Genomic DNA, 22,074 nt, shown 5'->3' with positions numbered 1-22,074 from the left:
GCACCCCTTCGTGGTGACCGGAATCAGCTTAAGATCAGGGACATTAAGGAGACCAGCAAAGGGCTGGTCGTTGTCACTGAAAACAAGGAGACGGTCCAAATCAACAAGGAGTCTCCGGCAGTCATGAAGCTTGAGATCAAGGTAGACCCCAAGCGTTTGAGAATGCCCCGTGTCATAGTGTATGGTATAGAACGGAGCCTCTCCGATGACGAAATTCCGTTCCTCATCCGAGAGCAGAACACTTCTTGGACGAGGCTACGTTTAAGGATCAGTGTAGGCTCATCTTTAAGACTGGCAAGCGTGATAACACACGGTATCACGGTGTGTTCGAGTTAGGGGCTGGTCTCCATCAGAATCTTTGTTGCGATCAACATGTTTCGTGATATTTTGTGTCATTTTGCCTCGCGTTACGAGACATTCACGGAATTGGCTCATGATAAGTAGAACTAGGTGCGGGGTATGCGCTTCCGCGCGCTCGGTTAGCTAGTTCAGAGGGTGACGATGTAGGATATTCAAGATGTCCAGACGAGGCCTACAGCGAAGGCAATAAATAAGCTGCGTTATTAAATCACCGATGCAAATGTTTACCGAGGCGTTTACATCGGTGGCATCCCAACGAGGCCAGGCTTATTACTGTGAGATGTAAAGTTAGAGGGCGATAGACGACTCCTGTTAAAGCCCAACAGGGCTTTGAACGGGGGGGGGGGGGGTTTCGACTGCGCCTGTTGTACGGCATCGCGTTAGAAATATGTTAGGAAACAACGTATCGCTGTTATCGAATATCTTAAGATTTCTTAATATAAGGCCGTGCATCTGGATTCAAAGATTTGATTATTCATAAAATTTTTATCGTTTATTTATACCATTTGGCGTATGTCAGATGGTAATTTTATTCTTTTAAGTTACGTTTTTAATGTTGCATTCGTTGTAATTTTGTTTCGCTTTTAACATGCATAATAAACCTTTTCCATCTATGTTATGTTTTTATATGTATTACTGTTGTTTGATTTTTACATTAATCTTTAATTGTTACTTTTAATATTTATTTGTTTACTATATAAATATCGTGTCTGGGCGCTGATAACGACACTTCGTTGTAAGATCTAGAAAAAAAAATTAAAAAAGCATATGCTCATGAGCTTTGAGACCTCCTAAGATTGCACGCCAAGGTCAAATTGCAACACACTGGAATAGAAACGTTCCATTACATCAACAATTTCATATTATTTCGAACTAAAATACAATGCACTGCTTACAAGTCGTGGCGATGGACATTTGTTTGTAATTTTTTTTTTTACAATAGACAACTTCGATCGATGTAGATGTAATTATCTCCGTACGTTTTTCTTTACAATGTACTCGTAATCTAATTTCAATCCGACACGAAAAAATAAGAAGGTAATTTCTCTACACCGAATTTTTCTAAATAAATACTTCTTTACAGAAAGTAGATAATAAATAATAAATCAGCTAATTATTTTAGTCGCACTTATAAGAACAAAATTAAAAGCACAAAGAAAAAGATCGCTCGAATATATGTAGTGAAATTAATTAATCACTTTTGGCATAAACATAATGTAAACAACAGCTGCTGCAACGAGTATTAAAAACACATATCATATGATGGGAGATGTTGCACCAGCGCAAACAAACAGCGAGCAAGTATTCTGACAAATGTGGGCGGTCTGCATTAAGTGAGCATGCATAAATACGCATGTGCACCGTACGTAGCCTTTGCCTTACGTTATTAATAAATCTACCCCTCTCTATCAGTGTTCCGCGCATAATATATCCTACTTGCAAGATTTTTTCACCGCTCGGTTTTCGTTGAACGGATAACGAATTTCAACTAGTGAAACAGTAAAGTGATTTCCTGACTAAGACGATTAATTATGTCAAATAGCATGTCATGCTAACAGTCTGAATGAAACAGTAAGTGGCAGAGGCGATCGCTATAGATAAATGGCAATAGTTTTAGCAGCTGGGATAACGTTATTTTGTAATGAGATTCAATCGTTTTGCCTCCTGGACCGTTCCTTGTTACTTTCCTTCTGAAAGTTTGTCATTTTTACGCGTCCAGTATCATTCTGCAATCACTTTATTTCGATCACTTTCAACTACTGCAATACTAGTGCAGTTTGAAGCTTAATAACTCGTGTCATAATAACAATGATACATCAACGGTTTTATATTTTATTTTCCATCCGTCTTTTCTGAAAAAAAAAATTATTTTACTATTAAAATTCTTCTCTAAAAAAATGAAGGAAAACAAAAAAAAGCCAATTTTTACTGCAATAAGTACGATTGAACTAACAGTTTAGAGACATTCCAATAACATCTATTTTAGTCGGAAATTTTAAGTTGAAAAACCCTGCATTAATAAGAAATTAAAGATATATTGGAATAAATTTTAATTCACGCAAGGGTTTTTCGACAATCGTGAACGATATATTGTTTAAAATACGTACGCACCCGTACGCGTTAAATCACAACCGAGCGTATATTTGTTGAAATCCTTAACGTTATCAGAGCTCAACAAAAAATACATAAATCTCAGGGATATTTAACATAAGAATATTTCACGATGCAACGCTTTCTAACTTTACGTTCTTAAAAAATAAATACGTAGGAGATGCAGACATATCCTTAATACATGGTATTACATTATAAGACAGTCAAATGTTGTAGAGGAGTTAGCACGCTGGTTTCTAAATTGTTTATCCGGATTTGACTTTCAGCAAAGGTCTGGTATCTTTACCCATAATTTCATCCTCCTTTGTCAAATAAATGCAAAAGCATGTTCGAAGTCGTAATAGAAGAAAAGAAAAAGAGATCGCGGTAATCATTACATTTTTATTGGTTAATATTTCTATTAACTCTATTATTCTATTATTAATTTCTATTAATTCCTACACGCTCTTAAATGATTTTCAAAGAAAAAATGAACTCACCTTGTAAATCACGAAGTCCTTCAGTTTTTTCTTAATATTAAACTACATTAATATCAACTACGCAAGAAATTCCACGTTCTAAAAATAATTAAACGCGCCTGTCATTAACGATCAGAAAGTGATAGAAATTTAGCGGAGGGAATCATAAAGCGTGTTCATAAATTAATCGGTAGAAAACTGATAGATTAAATAAACCGCATCTATCGATTTTAAATAAATAAGGTCTTTAAACTTTAAAAAAATTGCTAAATAAAAAATGATGAAAACAAATATATATATATTTTTTAATTAACTGAATACGATAAGGAGTAAAATAAGAAAGTTTCCTAACTATGATTAAGTACGGTGACTGAGATCACAGGTGACCGTTGGTCACGAATCGATTCTTTAATTCTCCTACTCCATATCATTAACAAAAAAACAGCTGTATTTATTTGCAGTATTAGGTACACGCATTACTCTTCCGATAACGAGTCCTCCTCGTGGACAGAAATTTCTATTCGCGTTTCATCACAAAACATCATGACTAATATTAGTGTATAAAGGTACTTTTATACGGATTTGAATACCAGATCGTGGATACCGGTGTTCTTTGGAGGTTGGGTTTCAATTAATCACACATCACAGGAATGGTCGACCTGTATAAGACTACACTTTATTTGCATTCATACATCATATCATCCTCATTCATCCTCTGAAGTAATATATTACGCTAGTTACGGAGGCTAAACAGAAAAAGAAAAAATCAGCGGTTCTTAATCGTCCCGTTAAATTAAAATTTTGTGGTTAGTTTTAACTTCTGAAATTGTTTTATTGATTATAAAAAAATTTATCTTTGCTAGATAAAAACATTTATTCTTCTAGGTAAGTTATTCATTGTTTTATTACAATCGTTACGAAACAAATCTGCGATAAAAGCTGATTTTTTTGCAAACTCTCATTACATTAAACTCTCTCACTTTCTCTCTCTCTTTCTCTCTCTCTCTCTCTCTCTCTCTCTCTATATATATATATATATATATATATATATATAATTCAATATATATAATCAAAAAATAAGGTGGTAAAAGGTAAGAATGAAGAATTACTGAATGTGTTAAGATTATTACACTAAACATTAGCCTGTCAAACGCTTAAAGTACATTACCAAGAATCTAGAAATAATGACATTCATAATTCTATAAAAAGAAGAAAATTGAGTAGATCTATGTATTGAAGTTCAGCATTCAATGATAAGATCAAGAAACAAACGGAATTTATGAAAATATAGAATAGTAATGAAAATCTTATCCAGTAAAAGGCTATTGAAGTTATTATGTGTAACTTGGCTACGCGTGTTCATAGTTTATCATTATTTCGGAATAATGAATTAGGAAAAATTTGATAGGTCTCCGTATTTCTGTCATCAACAGTAATGTTATATAAAAAAAAAGAAATAACGATACATAATTCAGTTACTTTAAAAATACTACTTAGAATTCTCAGAATAAACCTAAAACATTATTATTAAGAAATAAAAACCGATAAACAATGAATAAATATGACGCAGTGGAATTCAAAAATACTACTTAAAAAATAGAGCATGTCTACATTCCCGCTGTTTCTAGAAGAAAATTACACGACATACTTTAAACGCTCAGAAGATCCATTCATTTTACAATAAAACGGCAATAAAAATAAATGAAAATACGTCTGAAGAAATTTATGTCCAAGAAATATTTCGTATCGGCACCTGTAGATCTACTCGTACATCATAAAAGCTTCACCGAGAAGAATTGAATTTTTGGAACAGAATTAATGGATAAAAATCTGGAAACCTATCTTTCCAAATAGAAATAAAATTAATTAAAATAATAGCCTACTGTCTGAAAGCCCGTCAGTTAAAGGTTTTTATTTATTCACTTTTTATCGGATACAAAAAATAACATTCAGTGGAGGTCAAAAAGCTATCGTAAAGTATTGTCTGTGTTCGGGTACGCGCGTGAATGTGACCGTATATACACGCGCATCGGCACAGATAATGGCACAATATGACCATTAGCTAGTCATTGCAATTAGAATTTAAAACGATAGCGAGCTCGTAAATGTAACTACATGTTTGGAGAATATACCGTTTAATAAGTCGAAATCATACGACTTATCTTCCGAAACCACACGTATATGAAATACCAAAAAATTACTGACCGTGGACTACGGCCTAGATCGGTGGTGTTCAACTTTTCATACTGTACTTTACCGATTTAAAATGTCACGAATAATATTTATTCTAAATATTTTAAAATTTAGATTATTATTAAACGAAATAAAGATTATCATTCCTTTATTTTTTTATGAAAAAACATACCTTTGAAGTTTGGCTGTTAGAATTCCCTGTGATTTTTATTTGTGGACTTTTCGTCGACTTCTGATTCACTGAGTCGATCTACATGACAACTACTACTATGTCTTTATTCCAGATTTTTTCTAAACAGCAACAAAATCTGAGCCCCGAGCATCAACCTTAGATGCAAAAAAAAAAAAATTAATAAATAAATAATTAAGCAATCTGATGAAAACCAAGGTTACCTGCTGAACAGATGAAGTGAAAAAATTACAGAATAAAAATAAAAATCACGGGTAAGAAGCATTGATTTTTAATAATTTTATGTTTTTTCACAACGGATAACAAGAAAATCTATTAAACTCATAAAATAAACTGCTTTTTGAAGTACGATCCGCAGACAACTCGAGACACCCGTGTGGCTTAAGTCTACATGGAACTCAACACTACAAAATACTTAGCACAAATAAACTGATGTAACGGTCTTATACACATTTACAAAACTCGGAGAAAGGAAAAAATAAGTTAATTTTTAAAAAAATTCGATTCTTTGAGTTCTTCAGAATAGCAAGCAAACCAAATAAAACAAATCATTACCGTGCAAAACAATCGCTAAACAAAATGCACCTGCATTTTACTGTATTCGCCAATACACGACGCACACATAATTTTTTTTATGGAATAACGGTAGCAAAAATAGCCTGTGCATGGTACATGGATTTTAAGTTTTCACATCGATGATAATGTAATCATTATATATTTTATACTAATCAATTCATTCAGAATTATAATACAAACTGCTTTATTTTTAACTGCGAAATACGAGTAATTACTGGTATTAGAAAATTAAACTCTAAAATCTACGACGTGGCAGCAGACCTACTGAAAGCTGTCCGCATTTTTCTCACACACAGAAGCTATTCATATGCCACACGAAAATATTTTTATAGATCAATTTGGGATTGAAGGCGTCTAGGAGCAAAACCAGACGCTTTATTACGAAAACTTTCCAAACTTGTAATGTACAGTTTTAGTGACATGATGATGCAAACCGAAGAATGATATGATTCTTAATTCTGGGAAGTGTGATCAGATTATTATTCCAGCTGGAATGACATCTACTCTTCAACCTGTTCGTATCTGCGTAAACCAAAACCGACCGTTTAAAACCAAACTACATGGGCAACACGACATACGAGACTACATCATCTGGTAAACTTAAGAATCCATCTCTGAGACGGATTTGTGAATGGATTATTGCGGCTTGATCAGAAATAACGGATGATTTGATTAAACAATTGTTCAAGAAATGTCGTATTTCGAACGCTCTAGGTGAAAGTGGGAAAGATTATTGATAATTGTTCTCATTTAAAATTGTTAAGTGATTATACGAAGATAATAGTAATTCTACTGTTGACGGAAACACAAGCACTGATGACAGTAATTAAGGTAAATACCAGCTGTAATTTGTATGCTTTTAATTAAATATTTACAGTATAGACTGATTTATTATGTAAATAACAAGTACTATTATACGTTCAATCTTCTATGGTAATTTTGTTAATAAAACGCAAAACAGTAAAAAATTATTTTTTTTTCATTTTTCAATTTTCATAACCTGGGTGCGCGTGGTAAATGATTTATATAGTATAAAAAAAACTGCTTCCACTACTCAATATTCTGTTTCGGACAAACGTGATGCGGCTTCACAGGGATGCTATGAGCGTTGAAGCGAAATTTAGGATCAACATCGCCAACCATATCACAGACATAAATTACAAAACATTAAAAACAATCTTCATCATCTACATATAAATACAAGTAAATAAGGACCACATCTTAATACATATGAACTTGAATTATATATTAATATAATATAATAAAGAAACACCAAACCACAGTTATAGAAACAATTTGTTAAAGTTCCAATAGTTAACTTTCGCGAACTATTCGCAGGATTATTATATGATAAATGATTCATTTAATCATTTATCAAATAATAGTAATATCAATTCCAACTGACGATGCGAATAGTTCGCGAAAGAACTATTGGAACTTTAATCAATTATTTCTATAATTGTGCTTTGGTGTTTTCTTTATTATATTAATATTAATTAACACACTGATAAATATGTTTATAAAATATCTGAATTTTCAAAAAAAAAAATATATACATATACGAGCACATACAAAAACACAACACAATGCGCTTAATAAACAGACACAATTCAAATCCAATATACTTTCTTCCACATTCTATATATTTATCTTACTAATCGTGAAAAATAAGCCGCTAGAAATATCATTATCTGATACCAGGGTGAGAACAGTAATATCAGTACCAGTCACTAATGATGTTAGCAAGGGCGACTGAAAAGATTATGAAAAACTTTAAATAAGTTACTATAAACATTAATTTAAATAATTATTTTATAATGTTTAAGAGTCCTTCATGTTCTGTTACCAAGATATTAAGATTCTTGAATTTCCTATTTTGACAAATATTTCACTCAGTATTCTGTATTTCCACTAAAGATGGCATGTTAAATCGGCTTTATGATCATGATTTAATCTCAATTTCTTTCATTCGACACGACGTCATGCGTCTGAATATTAGAGTCAGATTTATTCGATTATTATAACGTTAACTATTGTTGTAGAAATATGGTCCGATTAATTAATAATATTAAGTTTGATATAATTTACACCGGTATACAAAACAAAATAATACACTATCTTCAGATTTAAAATGACCTTTAAATAAGCGTGACCTGATAAATTAGCATACGAAAATGACAGAACAGGTTTGTTCCAGCCGTTTATCGTAGAAAATTCGTTTCGTGTTTAATCACAACTGGTTTTAATAGTGTCTTTATAGACATCTTGAACGTAACAAATCTACCGACTGTTAGAGATACAAATCGTAACTCAAATATTATATATTTACACGATCTTCGTTTACTTCATTCTCTATTTTCGATAGAAATTTGTTCAACAAATCCAAACGTTGTGGGAATTTGGAAAATATATCATAAGTCAGAAAAAACTTCGATTAATGGTCAAATAAAAAACTTAGATAAGTATAAGAAAAATAAATACTTCAATTTCAAGAGTTTAATGGATAAAAAAGTTAATCTGCTGTCCCTTTTTTTTTTACAAGTCGGTTGATAAAATTTAATCATGACGCTGAAATAAGGTTTAATAAATAAATTAAAAAATATTACCCATACAATCCATTTTGTTACCTCAACCCTAATAGGATGCTCAATTAACTTTATTTAAATATAATTATTTATTATTATAAGGTTAAAAATGAAGAAAGATCTGCTAAAGGATAAATAAATAGTAAATCTGCCAATTTCTAAAATCGGTAAAGACCATAGCAATAACAGTAAAAAAAAACCACAGAAACCTTTAATTAGTTACTCAATGAACTAAAGAGAAGACGAGAGTGCAACAAGGTCAGAGGAAGAAAACGAGGTAGTACTGATACCTTGCCGCAGGCGCTCGAACACATACAGTCGGCCCATCATCACGAGCGCAATTCAATGCGGTATGTAGATTGTAGATGCAAATGTACAAGCGCCAGCAACCACAAGCGAGCGTCGTTCGAGTAGCAACATAAGAACAGCTGCTCGCTGCTATATAGCAACTCGGAACATGACCTACCTCAAACTTAACTCAAGTATGCATCTTGCTCGCTGACCTTCCTACGAGACGACCAATTCTTCTTCATTATTACCCGAATTATTATTAACCAGGAAATTATTAATCCTAGATAAAGATCCTTTGAAAAAAATTTCACGAAAGAATAAATTAAGTAACAATTATGAATTAAGAATAATCGTACTTTTGCTACAACAGAAATTTACAAAAGTTATATAAAAAAGAATCGCGGTTGAGTTTCAATGTAAATTATTTATTTATAATATCATTATTTCTAATTAAAGGAATTACAGATTTTTGGTGAACCAACTAAAACCGGCCAAACGTTTTTCAGGTAAAAAGTATCTGATTATTTAATAACAACCACACTAAGTTAGAGAACACGCTTTGTAAATATTATAAAGATTAAGGGATAAATCTTTAATCCTTACACTGCTATGAAATATCTATTATCCATAGCTACTATATCTTTCACTGAAGCGTCAACAAGCGCCGACAGAATTTCACAGATGTTACATAAAACATTGTAGGCAATTTAAGGAGTTAAATAAAAAACGATCCCGAACAAATTTTTGAAGTAACACCTAATAAATGTGTTCATAAATAAGAAATAGATTATATATAATCTTATCAAGGGCCCGATTCCAAAAGGTGAAACTAAACTTGTACCTATAAAAACGTGAATCGATATTGTTTCCGGAAGTTTTAGTAATAATTTGTTTAAAGAAATTTTTCAATAACGACAAATCTACACAAATAAAATAACAACTTAGTTACACTTTTCTCGAAATTTTTCATAGTTCAGATCGATGCGCGTCATTAAGAAAATTTGTTTCTCTAAACAGTAAAAACGTTCAAGGTAATAAAGATCCAGCTATATAATTTTTTATCAAATCCCTCTTGTTATATCTGTGCGAAACGCTCTAAAACATACGTGCGATCGTGCATAAGGTGCTGTTAGAGGATACAAGATAGCAGCATGTGACAGCTACAGATCACAACGGCTAGCAAGGCTGGCCGTAAGGTAAGAGTAAAACCTGTTATGGTTTTTCTCCAGTGAAAACGGGTCATACACCTTATACGTAGATCGGTCGGCCACAGTCGACTATCACTTTCATATAATTCCTCTCGAGGTTGATTCTGATCTCCCTGCTGTTTATGTCGATATGCTCGCTGTACGTAGCGGCTACCGACCGCCGTACCGTACACGGGTACCTAATTCCTTCGAAAGAAAGAATTACGAGTATATCCCTCCACGAAGAGTCATGAATGTGCGCTCGGCTGTCCGCGTGCGAGTAGATAAAGAGAGCGTGAATGAGTGAGAACGCAGTATAGATACGAGAATTACAGTAATGTACTGCTTTCAATAGCTTGCACAGAGCGTCTATTAATAAATTTTATTTTTACTTCAAGGAAGGGTTAAGAGGAAGTGTAGCCGACACGATCTTAACCGTAGCAAGAATTTTTACTTCTGTGTCTTCGAGGAAAACGAAAACAAACACACCGGTCTCACAAGTTTAATTTTACTTACCTTTACATAGACATGACGTATTCTATAACATTTACATTATATGTTCATATACAATATACATTTATGATCCCAGATATTTAAACGTCGGATTAAGTATTTTAACTAAAAATAATTTTTACCAGAAATAATCGTTAAGGAATAATCCATGATTTTTCTTCCGAGCATCCAAATTAATAATCACATAAATGATAAAAAAAAAAAACAGATTTTATATCAGTTCAGAACACTTTAGAAACACCTAATTACCTAAGCATTAAGATGTCTGCAAATAATATTAAAAAAAAATTTTAAACAAAACTTAATGAAATTCTAAGCATACTTTAAACAAATAAATCAGCAGCTTTACTACATATTTAAAAAAGATAACTGGTGTTAAGGCACATAATAAAAACACAAACGGTCAAAAAATTATTTCTTATACTTAGTTAATGAAGAAATTCGATTTTCAGAGCTTCGGTAATAATATGCGTTGCGTTTAACATAGATTTAAGAATAAAAATGATTAAATAAAGATTATCAAATATGTCTGTCTTACACTTTATTGAATTTCAGAAACGATCAAGAAGCCTGACTTTACCCGAGATGCACTCAACGATCCATTAGGCAAAGTATGCGACCGTGAGAAAGGAACCAATCCGTGGTGGCTTGAAAGACAGCAGCATCCTTCGGATCAAACTAAAGATTCAAAGGTTTCGACATCCTCCACATGGACTAAGTGAAGTCCGACCTATATCCATGGATTCAAAATCGGGAAAAGATTAAGAACAAAGAAAGAAGAGGAGGGGATTATCTCCTCACGGAGGAACCGCTACAAAGACGACCACGCTACCGAGACCCACGTATTGCTCGTAACTCTCGGGAGATCAGGTATAGTATTTCTACGTAAACAGAAGTAGCGTATCAATAAAAACTATCTATAATGTTCATCCTTAAAAAAGAAAAAAGTAAAAACAGCCTGAAATTTCCTCAAACAAATTTCAGATTTTCTCTCGTTTTTAAACAAAAACTCACAATTGTAAGTATTGTTTATTTAACATTACAATTGAATGTACGGAAATAAAGAGGAAAATTGTAGTTAAAGGGTATTTCAAAAACATTGTTTTAAAAAAATTACGAGAATAACTAATTTCTGAAACTTACATGCGTTTACACAATATCCTAACACTTCCATATCACATCATTCATTATGGGATCAAGACAACTTCCTTACGTTATCTAAGTTGTGTAGTGAACAAGCTTTAGAAGAATTGTATTCTTAACATCAATTCGTCACCGAAATTCATAATGCAATCGCTGAATTGAACCGTCGCAACACTTAAATTCGTTTCTGCTGGATCCCTAATCAGGTGGGAATCCCGGGTAATGAACGTGCGGATGTACATTAGCCAAGCGCTGCTAAAGACGCATATAGCGTCTTTCCCCAATTGTGTTACCACTACCGATTTTATTAAATCTATTAAACATACCTTCAAGGAGGTGGCAAGGCAACTAAACTACTACAGTAGATAATATCCGATTCATCAAGGATACTGTGCTGTCATGGAGCTTTTCAACCCGGAATAACCGTCGAGAGGAGGCTATTACTTGCAGTTTACGAATAGTGTATACTAATCTTACTCATGGACACCTAATGAATCAAACCGATGCAACCGTTTGTGTTTGCTGCGACTGCCAACTAACGATATACCACATCCTAGTGGACTGTATATTTTATGCAGCATTGCGTCGTAAATTTAAATTCGGAGCTAACATACAAGATATTTTAGGAAACAATACGATGATGCTAACGAATATCTTGTTTCTTAAGGCCGTGCATCTGAATTCGATTATTTAATAATTATTGAAATATGTTTTCTTTTCTAATATTTTATTACGTTTGTTACAAGCGATGATAATGCGAAAGCATTTTTCGCCCGCCCAAAAAACTTTTAGATGTCTTTCTCAAAATTCCATTTTTACAATTTTTTATCTCCAGCAATTTTTTTTAATCCGAAATTCCTTTAGTTTCTCCGACACTTGAATAATTTTATTTTTAACTCTTTCGTGTCGTGTCACCAGCGCACTGAAGTTACATTCAAGCAGTAACAGAAGATGGATTAAACATTATTCTAAACAAATTTTTCAGTAAACCATAGATTAAAAATCGGTTGTTAATAACAACATTGTCGACTACTACAGCTACTATTATGTCAAAGGTTTTATCATCAAGCACGTAGGGCAGTTAATATATTTTTTATATATAACTCCACAAAAAGTCGAGAACACAAAAAGAATTTTTTTTTCAGTTAGTCCCTGATATGATCATCTCTATGTTCCGAATTATTACTTTCCCAGACGATTAAAACACAACCACTAGCACGTTTGTCTATGTATACTAGACGTATTCATTCAAAAGCATATTTCCTCAGAGTTAAGTATTTTTATTAATAAAAATTAATTTTTACTTACTTTAGGTGGATTTCTACGGCTAACGTAGCCTCTCCTCTCCCAGCTTCCATCGAAGTCTGTCTTGGCAGTCCTCCACGTGAAAACCTCCTGCCACCATCGTCTTGGTTATTCCGTCCATCCACGTACGTTTTGGCCATCCCCTTTTACTTCTGGCAGGTGGTACTCATTCCAACCCACCGGCTTGGTCTAGTGGTGAACGCGTCTTCCCAAATCAGCTGATTTGGAAGTCAAGAGTTCCAGCGTTCAAGTCCTAGTAAAGCCAGTTATTTTTACACGGATTTGAATACTAGATTGTGGATACCGGTGTTCTTTGGTGGTTGGGTTTCAATTAACCACACATCTCAGGAATGGTTGAACTGAGACTGTACAAGACTACACTTCATTTATAATCATACATATCATCCTCTGAAGTATTATCTGAACGGTAATTACCGGAGGGTAAACAGGAAAAAGAAATAAAGGTGTCTCATTCCAAAACTAGAGACACGCTCTTCCTCCATTCTATTGACATGACCAAACCAAACAAATTGTCTTCTGCGAAAATCATCTAAAATATCCCCCTTCATTTCCACTTTTTCTCGTATTACTCTATCCATTCTCATCCTTCGAATACTACGCCGCATAAAATCCATTTCAGTTGCCAACAATCGATTTATATCTCTTTTCTTCACATCCCAAACCACTGAACCATACAATATTACACGGGAATGGAATGCAAAGTTGGCAGGAGTCTATTACTCCCTACTTTATCGCAGAACCTGGACAGAGTCCCTTGCTGCTGGATCTTTCTAATCGGGCTTGTTTTTAAAAGGGTTATTTTTTTTTAATCTCGGATCTAATTTTTCAAGTTTTGTCTATTATTATTTTAGTGAATTTAAGACGGATTTAATTGCATTCCAATCCGTTGTTAAACCAGCGTTATCGAACCCATTTCATGGGCCGACCGCGGAAGGCTAGGCTTATAAAGCCTGTCCTCCCGACGTAATTCCCCTTCAGACCGTCCACTGAAGTCCTTTCGGTGCTAACTCTTTAATAGGCTAGCAGGAATACGCCACAACGGGGCACTAGCTATAAGGAGGGAGCAATGTGTCCCCTTTTCCGGAGGAGTCGCAATTGCTGGGTTATTTTATCTTACTGTAAGTGTAACTTACAGATGATGATACCTATTCGCGATCGCGGTTTTGGGGCGGCGATTTTCTGGAAAGAAGTAAACAGTAATTATTCTTTCCACGTAATTTATTAACCTTCAGACACGCGTGTGTCTGAGAAGGGGTTGGGGGGACCGCGTGGCTGCAGTGAAGAAACCATTTGTTTTTGTGGTGGCTGTTGGCATCTGCAACAAAAGAAGCAGAACACCTACACGAAAAAAAAAAAAAAAAAAAAAAAAAAAAAATTTAATTTTTACTTTCCTTTCGACTGGCAGGATGAGACGGCACGACGCGTCGTTCCACATCCACGTTTCTCCCGTTTCTGAAACTAGAGAAACAGAACAAAACACACGCGAGAAAAAGAAAAAAAAAAAAAAAATTTAATTTTTACTTTCCTTTCGACTGGCAGGATGAGACGGCACGACGCGTCGTTCCACATCCACGTTTCTCCCGTTTCTGAAACTAGAGAAACAGAACAAAACACACGCGAGAAAAAGAAAAAAAAAAAAAAAAAAAAAAAACCGCGTTTTTTCCCCTTTTTTTTCCTTTTTAGACCGCGTTTTTGTTTTGTGCGCGACTTACCGTATTTGAAGTCTTCAAACTATATAACTCGCGAAAAAAAAAAAACTATTCACTCGCGACCCCGGAAACGCGTCTGACGCACTATTCCGTTTATGGCTCATGCGATATGGAGGCCCCTAAGCCTGGTTTGTCGATTTTCGGCTACCGCACCGCACCATCACGGTGGTTCGTCCAGTACGGCGTGAGGCCGCTTCCTTACAACTGTCGGAGTTGGGTCCTCTCTGCAGATGTCCCGAAGATGACTGTGTTCGGACACAGCCGCTCTCCCGAACAGTCTGCGCGCCTGCGCCACCCCCACCTCGGACACGGATTGAAATCTCGCATCAGATCGGAGAGTGGCGTTCCTGACGAACCACGGAGCTCCAAAGATCGTCCGCAACGCGATGTTTTGGACGGCCTCGATCTTCTTTTGAAGCGAGGAGCTCAACATTGCCCCCCATGCCGGGTAAGCATATGTTAGAATCGGCAGTACGTACAGCCGAAAAATGAGAAGCTTAGTTGCCAGTGGGTATGGGCTGGCACTGTTCAGCACTGGGTATAGTGAGGCTCTGGCGGCCTTAGCCCTCCGGGTCGCATAATTTACATGTTCGCCGAAGGTAAGCCGCCTGTCCAACACCACCCCCAGGTACTTAACTGTTTTCTCAAAAGGGATTTTCTCCCCTGAGATTTCCAGCTCTCTGGTCGGTTTTCGTGTCTTGCATGTGAACATCACGGCCACCGATTTTTCACCGTTGACCCTGATTCTCCACATGTCGAGCCACGGTTCCACTAAGTCCAGCTGCCTTTGGAGCCTCCGGACCGCGTAATCCACATTTGCGGATTCGTAGAAATATGCCGTGTCGTCTGCGTAAAGGGCCGTTTTGACCCCTTCCGACAGCGGCATATCGTTCACGTACAAAGTGTACAAGAACGGGGAAAGTACTGCTCCTTGGGGAACCCCAGCGGCTATTTCTCTGGTGGAGGAAATCGTTTCCCCTACGCGCACGACAAAATGTCGGTCTAGCAGATATGACCGCATCAGTCTGACATAGCGGTAGGGGATCGCCGATCGCGCTAGCTTATAAAGCAGCCCGCTATGCCAAACTTTGTCAAAGGCCTTGGCCACATCCAGAAAAACGGCTGCAGTCACCCGTTTCCTGTTCAGGCCTCCGACAAGGTCGTCTATTATTTTTACCAGTTGGAGGGTGGTTGAGTGACCCTCCCTGAACCCAAATTGCTCGGGCCGCACTTCTCCCTCCATGTATCGCCTCAGTTTTTCAAGAAAAATCCTCTCGAACAACTTAGACAATACCGGTAACAGGGAGATTGGCCTATAATTCCGTGGGAAAAGTAAACTTTTCCCCGGTTTGGGTAAACATACGACTTTGGCCGTTTTCCAACAATTCGGGAAATATCCAACGTACAAAATGGACATGAATATCACCGAAATTGCTGTAATCACGGAGGCCGGTATGTTCCGGAATGCACGGGCGCTGATCCCGTCGACACCCGGGGCCTTGTCGGGGCTTGTGGCCTTAATGGCTGCGGAAACTTCCGCTTCAGTGACTTGGTCAATCTCTAGAGGGGCATCCTCCACCTGTGAGAAATAATCTACAAGAAAGGATTCCACCTCGGTTGTGTGCTCGTCGTTCGGGGAGGGAGGGGGGTTTGGAGTGAACTGCTCCTCCAAGGTATCGGCGAATACCTCGGCCCTCTCCGCCTCCGAGTATGCAAGAAAACCTCGCTGCCCCACAACCGGATGGCGAGGCTTCTTCCCTTCTCGCAGTCTCCTGTTCAACCTGAACACCGAGGAGATGTCGTCAGAGACCGAGGCGAGGTATTCGTTCCACGAATCCTCTCGATGGCTTGTCAGCAGTTGTTTTACCCTGTCCGTTTGATTATAAAAGGCCCGCTTATCAGCGGGGGACAGGGTGATTCGATATCTCCTCCTCAGTCGTCGTTTCTCCGTTATGGCTTCGGAGATATGAGGAGGGAGGTCGTTTCGAACAACTGCTCGAGTTTTGGCCGATGAGCTGCCTGCCAGGGCCTCAGTCATTGACGACGTGACGCGCCCGACAGTGTCGTCGATTTCCTCCGGGGTGTTCAGGAGCTCAGGATTTACCGGCCTGTACTCCCGCTGGAGGGTCTCGTAGAACCTTTTCCAGTTGACTGACCTTCGGGGTATAGGCGGGGGATCTCGGCCACCCCCTGCCTGACCTAGTTCCAACAGGACAGGGGAATGGTCCGAGCTGAGGTCTTCTATCGTTTCAATCATGAATGGGAGGGTACCCCCCTTCATGACTGCGATATCCAGCACGTCAGGCCTAGATCTGCCTGAGCAATATTACACTCTGCAACAAAAAAAATATATACCCTTATCTTCGTCTGTAATCTCATTCGTCCGTTTCATAAAACTGAATGTAATGCTTTAATCATTTTTCTACCTTTAATAACTCTTTCCTGAATTTAAAAAAATAAACTATTTTTTTAATTTAATAATAAAATATTAATTTTTCCATTAAATCTAGTGTATAACTTAACCAAAATCGGTTGTATAATATTTAACATTAATGTTACTGCGCGTAGGTATTCTATTAAATTTCATGTAAAAAAGAAACTCGTGTATATGATAACTGCATTACTTCCTTCTGTATTTGTTGTGTTGTGCGCGCGTGCGTGATATTTTATGTAGCAGACCCATAGTATCATTTTTGTGATTTATGTTAGGACCACCCTACCAATATAAAAACTAAATTTTTAGGTCTTTTTTTGTGTCTCAGATCACTGTTACGAAAAAATATTAATGTAATTAGAGTACATAATACTCAGATCAAGATATTTCCCAAAAAAAGATTCTCTCTTGCTCATAAAATAAGGAAATAGGAATTTATTTATTTCAACTGAATACATTATTATTAACCTATTGTGAGTTAACGACAGGTAAAAGCTGCTTCTAGAGCACCATTCCGAGGACAGTCGCGTCTCAGAAAACAAAACTTATCATTGGAATTTTAGACCCAGGTAGCACTTGTACGTGCGTTTGTGCGCTATCGGTTTATTTTTTAAACGTGAGCAAAAACTTGCGTTCTAAAGTAACAAAAATAAAATGAAACACTTGTATTTTGCTGTTGTCGATAGTTATCATAACAATCATGCAATGACGTAATATTGTGTGAACTAATAAATAAGTGACAGCAAACGAATTTATTAAACGGAAAGTACATAACGAATTCGAAACATATTAATGAAAGTATCAATAGATACTTTTCATTGATGAATTCTTCAGTTTTACCATCAAGGTGATAAATTCAAACATCACAAATCGTGGAAAAATGAGTGATTATCTCGATAAAATTGTTTTTTACAATTCTAATGAATAGACTTTGGGATAGGGAGATATATATATAGAAACTACACTACATGATACAAAAATTACAATTACTAATAATTATAAACAGCTTATTACTTCAAAATAAAAACGATTTTTCGGGTAAGCACGATAATTATCTAATTCCCAAAGCTTCAATAACATTATTGATTCAGCTTTAAATTATGTCGATGGGAATAATTAGTAATTAAACTAATTAGTTGTTTCCAAAATATTTTCAATTCAATATTTGAGAATTAAACGTAAAAATTCGTACAACCCCACACTCTCTTCTGGAAAACGGGGAGCGCATAACCCCCCATACATACATACATACATACACAGAGACAAAAAGAGAGAGAATTTTTTTTAAAATAAGGTTCTATATAACCTATAATGTTAGACACAGTAATTTATTATAGGGCAGAGACTGTTTCTTTTGTTCTGTTGTCTTGTATCTGGCAGCAAGGCCCACGCACGCACGCACGCACTCACGCATACTCACAAAACACGCGTTGGAAGGAGGGCCGACTTCGCTCACACCGCACCGTCGCAACCGCGCCATTGCGAACCTACCACCGCTTGTCCAGGTGAAAGAACTCTGTATAAAAAAAAAGAAGAAACATCCTTCACTTGGTCCTGCCTGCTAGCAAACATATGGGCTAATAATTCTCAAAGCGAAAACAGACCTGTGAATGTAGGCAGTCAGCTCCCGATAGAGTACGTGCAGTTGACAATTTATCTATAATCTATAACAGAAGTAAGAAAGATCTTCGTTTTCATACGTACACTGTTTGAAATACTTACTTTTGCAATTAAAAAGAAAGTTTTCTCTGATAATTCAGAACAGTTAATTTATTAATTCTATAGGCTACTTTTTAATAGCTTTATAACAAGCAGTCAATATTTTGATTAATTCCGTTTTTCAGAATCATCGCCGAATTTACACTTCATACTAAATCTCACGTTAGCGGGTTTTAAAAACAGACTGTTGGGCTCTTTAATGTGCCTTTTCATTTAATAAATTCAGATCATAAAAAACAAACAAAATGACACGAAAATTACACCCAATGTTACATTTACTTGCTATCTTGAAAAGAGATCATTGCTTGTACCCTGTGTAGGACAGGGTACAAGCAATGATCTCTTTTTTTATTATAAACTTTCAGTTTATAATAAAAAAAATAATAAATGGTTCTTTTTTTTTAATATGTATTTTATTTCGTTTAAATTTGCTAATATCATGAAGTTTGTACTTATTCCTTTAGAGTTAGACATGTAAAAAAATATAATCATGATTCTGACTACTGTGTCACTAGATCAAAACAAATTATTATTTTGAAACAGGAAAATTGCTATAATCACCATGCACAGCGAAGAAACACGTAACCGAGTAACGGTGGTAGTTTTTGCTACAAGGAAGAAGGTATGAAACTGGGAGGAAGAAATAACCGTATTACACTAGTATCCTACTAAACTGGCCACGTAACCATCAGGTTCTTTTTTATATGAAGAAAAAGAAATAAAATTTCATAGTGTAATTTGCTAATTCATATCGATCAGTGTTTGAGAAAATAAAAATAACGAGAAACAAATACAAATCATTTAAAATAAATAACAAATTAGTATTACTTTCAAATAATTCATATAATTTTAGAAATATAAATTAATACATGTGCATTCAACTAAGTAATATGTGTGCAATAATTCACCAATTTTCAAACATTGTACTTAAGCATAGTTAAAGGCTTAAATTAAAAAAAAAAAAATGTTATGTGAACTCAGAATTTTATAAAGGTTAAGTAAATTACTTAAAGCCAATTAAAAAAAAATAATAAAAAGTGATTTTTTTGTAATCGCGAAATAAATTGATTAGAAACCAATCACTCTTGTTGAAGAAAGCCTTTTTTTTAGTTATGCATCACAATAATAGAAGAAATAGTCGAAAAATTACCCAGTACATTCAACCTGCGAATTTTTCTTTTTTCAGAAAATGTTCAGAATTTCTTACTTTTTTAAGAATCCGATGAGAACTCAGCCTTGAAAGTGGAGCTTAAATTGGAGGATATTAGATCTAAAACTAAATTGCTAGGAAAAAAGTATACTACTTTACTCGAAAACTCAAGAGACCTTTTTTTTAAGCTAGTAAAATTACCTTTAACTTGGTTTTTGTGTTTATTCGGGGAAAATTGATTGACAGGTGTTTATAATTTTAGTAAATTTTCGTTTACATAAAGAAACTTTTTTCGGCAGTAATTTTTTTTAGAATATCTTTAATAATTAAGGGTTCTTGTAAAAAAATAGTCCATATAAAATTGAAAAGTTTCCCGATTCCATTAAATGTTGACTAGTTTTAATTTTCTTCAGATAGACGGAGGTAGGTAAAACCTCGCTCTTTTAAGTAAAATACTAGATACGTTTTTCGATTTTCTTCAAAGAAGGGTTAAAACAAATTGGGTTTCATGAAGTCAAAAGCTTACTCTAATTACAAAAATTTGTTATTATCATCAAAATTATAGTTAAAATTAGTTCGACTGATGAATTTCTACAAGAAATTGTTTAGTTGCACACTTTTCCTAAAATTCTGGACAATTAACTAACTTATAATATATAACTTATCAACAATAAGGTAAAATTTGTTATAAATCTTATGTAATGCGATACGGCACTCTTTATTTTAATTTAATTTTATGTACTTTATCAAAGTTTTAATTGTAGAAAAATACAGATACAAGATATTTTATGAATGACGTATAAAATATACGTACAGCCGATTTTATCACACTTTCCTCTGATGTAGTGGCAAAATAATGTTATACCAGGAATAAAAAATTTCTCTTCACTATATCTTAACAGAAAAAAAATCTAGTCCTACCTAATATCAATATAGCTGAAAAATAGAATTTGAGTTGTTCAAGTAGGGTTAGGCGGCTTCTCGCCTTTATCCGAGCGCTTCACGTCTTAAATCTGAATGTCTCCTTTCAGCATAGGTTTGATTTTTTTCTATAAACTGCATCTGCAGCTTAATAAATGACTTCAAGTAAAATTTCCTGACCTATTTGATGCTGCGAATAAAATCTTGTTTTTATTTTAAAAAACTGTCAATTTTCTAGTTATACGACTGGATTTTTTTTTATAAGGAATTTTAGAGAACTTCCGAAAGGCCCTAATTTCACGTTAATAAATTTATTTAAGAAAAAAGACGATTTCACCAGCTTCAAGTTACACCTCATTATATTTTTCTAAAAGATCAAATTAACTGTTTTCAATTAAATCGCAGTAATAGAAAAAAATTGCATTTTTTATAAAAAGGTTTAAAAAACTGACTATATACAAGCACCAAACAACACGTTTCCGAGTATAATAAAAAGATTTTTAAGTTTAGGATCATGTTGTTCATGTATTGTTCTTGGAAGTACCAAAGATTTTTATTTTTTTTATTATTTATTAAGTTTATGCTCGGAGAAATTAATTCACTACTTAAGCCCAAAGCTTGTGCGTAGGATTATGAAATGTAATTTTTGTAGCGTATGAAAAATGCGATGCCAGACTGGGATTTGAACCCGAGACCTCCGGATGAATAGTCGAGACGCTACCACTCCGCCACAGATATCGGCAAAAACATGTCAAATTTATATTACCGAAATTTGAAAAAATTCTAACTCAATCAATTTTCATTGCACAATGTTGAAAAGAAAAAAAATTAAGGTATTCTACAAAATTTATAATATATCGACTTCTTTCGATAATTTTTTATTTTTGGGTAAACAGCCCTCTTCAAGAAGTTTCGGTTGTAGACTCTATCATGTTTTAATAATGTGAAATTCTGAAAAAAAAAACATCGCAGATCAGGGGTTTTTCGTTTGTATGCTATTTTTCCTTATTGTTAAAAATGTAATAAAGAAGAAATAATTTCTAAAGAGAAATAACAGTATTTGTGCAAATCAATTTAGGAAAGTTTTTTTTATATACATAATATATAGATAAGTTACTTTAAGAACAGCTGTTAAATGCATCTACAAAAATGAAACTGCGAGTGCAACTGTAAAATGTAATTAATTAATACTAAGATATTCTACTGA

At 34.9% G+C, this 22,074-nt stretch overlaps 1 protein-coding gene across 2 annotated transcripts in view; it reads right to left on the bottom strand.

Annotated features, from left to right (window-relative positions):
* Nucleotides 1-22,074, bottom strand: part of E23 (ABC transporter G family member E23) — a 353,737-nt gene that overhangs the window by 258,511 nt on the left and 73,152 nt on the right. The gene's annotated exons all lie outside the window — the stretch shown is intronic.

Source organism: Lycorma delicatula, chromosome 1, assembly GCF_047948215.1.
Source record: "Lycorma delicatula isolate Av1 chromosome 1, ASM4794821v1, whole genome shotgun sequence".
Lineage (NCBI taxonomy): Eukaryota > Metazoa > Arthropoda > Insecta > Hemiptera > Fulgoridae > Lycorma > Lycorma delicatula.
Note: the sequence above shows the minus strand (reverse complement) of the source record. Positions and strands in the feature narration are given on the sequence as shown.